Source organism: Pinus tabuliformis, chromosome 9 (genome assembly GCF_031772625.1).
Source record: "Pinus tabuliformis cultivar Carrire ecotype Pingquan chromosome 9, CPIR1, whole genome shotgun sequence".
In the NCBI taxonomy this organism is placed as follows: Eukaryota; Viridiplantae; Streptophyta; class Pinopsida; order Pinales; family Pinaceae; genus Pinus; species Pinus tabuliformis.
Window position 1 is genome coordinate 1055916448 of NC_142307.1, and position 5059 is coordinate 1055921506.

Consider the following 5059-nt stretch of genomic DNA (forward strand, 5'->3'; position numbering starts at 1 on the left):
CCTTTGAAGGAGGACCTAGTAACCTCCCTCCATTGCACTATAAATACAGGCATTGGGCTGGTTGCTGGGGAGGTTAGAATATGAACATTTTTTAGGGTAAATGCTGGTGAAATCAAGAGTTCCTAGTTAAGCCTAAAGAGAAGAGATCACATACCTTTTTGGTTTCATTGGGGAGTGAGTGAAACTTGTCAAAGTAGAGGAGACTTCTTGCTGGACCCTGGGAGGAGCTTGTACAACGTCAAGGCAAAGGTTGTAAAGTTCTTCTTCTTTTGAATTAATACAATCAAACTCATTTTTCTCAACAACTATCTTATGTTATTTGTTTCATGGACTCCTTGACTTTCATGTTAACTATGTTTTATGCAATTGGCTTTTTAGGTGCTATTTAATTTGTTTGTCTTGTTTGTGTTTGCAGATTCGCGAAAAGGAGATCATTTGGATCGAAGGAGTGAGGGCATCCACAAGCTAGCGTTGGACATAAGGTAGGCCCTAAAAACACTTGTTTGCTATTGTTTATTAAAGCATATTTAGAGAAAGATAGTGTCTGGTTGGTTTGCTTGTCATTAGGTCTTCTTTAGATTCTAGGAAGGTCTATCTTGTCCGCAAGATCGACTTATTCCGTGTGACAGTAGGTGATCATGTGATCAAGGTCCATCATTGTTGCTATCTGGGTGGACTCCTAGGTGGCCTCTATGGGGGGAGGGGAGGGGAGGGGAGGGTTGGGGGGCATTTGTTGTTTCAATTGTGTATGCACTCATGGTCCAATGGGGAGGAGGCTTGCTATGTCGATGGTGGGGGCTATCTGGAAGAAAGATTTTGAGGTGGAATGCTTCGACCTCCCTCCTTTGCATGGAGGTGGCCGTAGGGGAAAATTGTTCATTGTCTAGTTGGTAAATTTGTGGGAAATCTCCTAGGTTGCCTGTACGTAGGGTGTGTGGGGTGCGAAGCTGCCTGATCCCTCCTCCTATTTGGATATGTTCTTGTATTGCATAGCAAGCCTTTTGATTTGAATTTATTTCCTTCCTTTGCCTTTGCATCGTGGTTACCACAGGTGGTCAAGTGATTGAGGTCCACCATTGATGCTGTCCAGGTGGACTTCTAGGTGGCCTCGGTGTGAAGCAGGGAGGATCAGGGGACATTTCTAAGAGAGGTTGTGGGCTCGGTTGGTCTTGTTTTATTTCCTTCCATTTCCTTTGCATTGAGGCTGTCGCAGGTGATCATGCAATCAAGGTCCATCATTGTTGTTGTTTTGGTGGACTCCTAAGTGGCCTCTATGCAGGGAGGGGAGGGTTGGGGGGCATTTCTAAGGGAGGTTGCGGGATCGGTTTGTCTTGTATTATTTCCTTCCCTTGCCTTTGTGTCAAGGCTACCACAGGTGATCATTCGATCGAGGTCCATTGTTGCTACTATCCGGGTGGACTCCTAGGTGGCATCGGTACAGGGCAGGGAGGTTTGTATGGCCTCTCTATGATAGGTTTTGCGGTCAGTCGTCCTTTTTTTATTTCCTTCCTTTTCCTTCACATCGAGGCTGCCACGGGGAGGGTTGGGGCTCATTTATAATATATAGGTTGCATGTTTGGTCATTCTCCATTTATTTCCTTTGCATCGAGGCTGCCGCAAGCGATCTGGAGATTGAGGTTCACCATTGCTATTGTCTGGGTGGACTCCTCGGTGGCCTCAGTGTGGGGTGTGGAGGGTTTTGGAGACATTTCTAAGGGGTGGGTGAGTTATCACTCATTTTCGTGTTGGTTGGGGCGTGGTTTCAAAATACAGAGTGGCCTTGGTGTGTTGTGGCTTGGCAGGTCTACCCATTTGTTCGCCATGTCCTTGGCATGTTGTGTGTGCTTCCTTCTTGGGATGCAAGAGGTGCAAGGCATAAAAGTTTTACATGATATTTTTACATCTCTTTGACTTGATGGGTGTTCAGGTTGGCTCTTGGTAAGAGAGCACTTAGAATTCCCTTTGAAGTGGGAGGGTGCTACCTAGCTGATCCTGCCAGTAGTCATATGCTTGTCTGAAAGATTAAGCCATGCATGTCTAAGTATGAACTAATTCAGATTGTGAAATTGTGGATGGCTCATTAAATCAATTATGGTTTTCTTGATGGTACCATACTACTCGGATAATGCGCCAAGTCCCGAATCTTTGGAAGGGATGCATTTTTTAGATAGAAGGTTGGTGCGGGCTTGCCTACTTCTTCGGTGAATGATAACTCAACGGATCACACAAACCTTGTGCTAGATGCTTCATTCAAATTTCTACCCTATCAACTTTCGATGGTAGGATAGAGGCCTACCATGGTGGTGACGGGTGATGGAGAATTAGGGTTCGATTCCAGAGAGGGAGCCTGAGAAACGGCTACCATATCCAAGGAAGGCAGCAAGCATGCAAATTACCTAATCCTGACATGGGGAGGTAGTGACAATAAATAACAATACTGGGCTCATCAAGTCTGCTAATTAGAATGAGTACAATCTAAATCCTTTAATGAGGATCCATTGGAGGGAAATTCTGGTGCCAACAGTCGCGGTAATTCCAGCTCCAATAGCATATATTTAAGTTGTTGTAGTTACAAATATTATAGTTGGATCTTGGGTCATAAAGGTCGGTCCGCCTACTTGGTGTGCACCTACCCTTCTGTTACTTTTGTCGGAAACATGCTCCTAGCCTTAATTGGCTGGGTCACATCTCTAGCACTGTTATTTTGAAAAAATGAGAGTGCTCAAAGCAAGCTTATGTTCTAAATACATTAGCATGGAATAAGATAGGAGTCTGGTCCTATCGTGTTGGCCTTCGAGATCGGAGTAATGATTAAAAGGGATTGTCAGGGGCATTCGTATTTCATTTTCAGAGGTGAAATTCTTGGATTTATGAAAGACAGACCACTACGAAAGAATTTTCCAAGGATGTTTTCATTAATCAATAATGAAAGTTGGGGGCTCGAAGATGATAAGATACCATCCTAGTCTCAACCATAAACGATGCCAACTAAGGATCAGCAGATGTTTCTCTAAGGACTCCGCCAGCACCTTATGAGAAATCAGAGTTTGGGTTTCGGGGGGAGTATGGTCGCAAGGATGAAACTTAAAGGAATTGACGGAAGGGCACCATTAGAAGTGGAGCCTGTGGCTTAATTTGACTCAACACGAGGAAACTTACCAGGTCTAGACATAGTAAGGCTTGACAAATTGAGAGCTCTTTCTTGATTCTATGGGTGGTGGTGCATGACCGTTCTTAGTTGGTGGAGCGATTTGTCTAGTTAATTCTGATAACGAATGAGACCTTAGGCTGCTAAATAGCTACGTGGAGGTTCCCCTTCGCAACCAACTTCTTAGAGGGACTATGGCTGTTTAGGCCATGGAATTTTGAGGCAATAACATGTCTGTGATGCCCTTAGATGTTTTGGGCCGCACGCACGCTACACTGATGCAGCCAACGAGCTTTTCTTCTTGGTTCGAGAGGATCAGGAAATCTTCTCAAATTGTATCATGATGGGGATAGACCATTTTAATTATTGGTCTTCAATGAGGAATTCCTAGTAAGCATGTGTCGTCAACTCGTGTTGAGTATGTCCCTGCCCTTTGTACACACCGCCTGTCACTCCTACCGATTGAATGATCTGGTGAAGTGTTCGGATTGCGTCGACAATGGTGGTTCACCGTCGTCGATGTTGTGAGAAGTTCATTTAACCTTATCATTTAGAGGAAGGAGAAGTAGTAACAAGGTTACTATAGGTAAACTTGCAGTAGGATCATTGATATCAAGGGTTTTCTTTTCTGGTTCAGGTTGGTTGGGTTTCGATTGCAATGTGGGACTCTGTGGTGTGTCTCTAGGGGAGTGGGTTTGGTGTTTGGCAGGAACATTGTTGGTTGCTTGTCTTGTGGTAACGCTTGTTTTTTCATGTGTGTGCTTGCAAGTGATGCTTGTGCTTGGCCCACCCATCCTTTGTTTTTCTTTCCCCCAATGTGTTTCTGTAGGGGGTTCGGAAGCTTGTTTCTTAGGAGCCCTTCCGACAATCTGTTCAGCCGGGCATGGTTGCTGCAGTTGAGGTGCTTGGGAAATACGATGGATAAATTTAGACTCATTCCTAGTGCTGGTGCTCAATCTTTTGTTCGTTGGAATGCATGGGCCAAGGGTGCGAGATTCCATAGTTGGTTCTCTCGAAAAGGTGGCGGTGGTTGATGTGTTGCTTGGGTGAGCTTCTTTTGCTGGTGGTTGGGTCAAGGGAGTGGTTGCACGCACCTGGTAGCTCAAACCTTCCTTGAGGGGAAATTATCGAGGCGGGGTCAGTATGAGATGGATGAAGAGTGATTCAAACCATTGGGCTAGCGACCCTAGTCCTCCCGACCGTTCCTCGACATGCCCTTGTGGAAGGGTTGGGTGTCCAGGTAATGGAAAACCCCTCCCTCGGTCTGAGCTCCATCGAGATCACAATTTTCCCCACCGATGGGCATGAGTGTGGAAATATTATCTCATGCCTTTGTTGTTGAGGGAATTCCTCGTCCTCTCGTGAGCCACTCGCCTTCTAAGGGAAAAAGAAGAAGTGGGTTGTGTCTTTGTTCCTCCCTTTGGATTGTGGGCTTTTTGTGGGACTTGGTCATATCTTTTTTTCATGGTGTACGCTTTGCAGACGTCCCTCTCTATAGTGGCCTTGCACCATCGATGTATTTGTGGCCCCATGGCTTTCTCCAGCATTGAGTGTCGGCCTATGAAAACTCCTCTTTGGAGTTTGATTCTTGACCCCCATTGACTTTCTCGCTGGAAAGGTTATTGGGTGTTTTGTACACAGAGGGGTGTAATAGCAGGGTGGGTTTGTTATTAATAGTCTATTTTTCATTTGAAGCCTTGTTCCAGGTTGGTGGTTTGTTTACCTCTCAGTAACGTGCTCCAGACACTGGTCTCATTGCGGCCCTTGTCTTTTCTAGTGGTCAAGTTTAGGTTGTGATTTATTTGCTTAGTTGTTTGATTTTTGTTTGTTATGTTGTAAAGCTAGAAAGGGTGTTGTGTTGTAATGTTTGTGGGAGGGTTTGAAGAGTTGGGATGCCTTTTGATTGGGTGC

At 45.1% G+C, this 5059-nt stretch overlaps 1 pseudogene; it reads left to right on the forward strand.

Annotated features, from left to right (window-relative positions):
- Positions 1-1979: 1979 nt before the first annotated feature.
- On the forward strand, positions 1980-3757 carry LOC149152318 (18S ribosomal RNA; annotated as a pseudogene).
- Positions 3758-5059: the final 1302 nt, after the last annotated feature.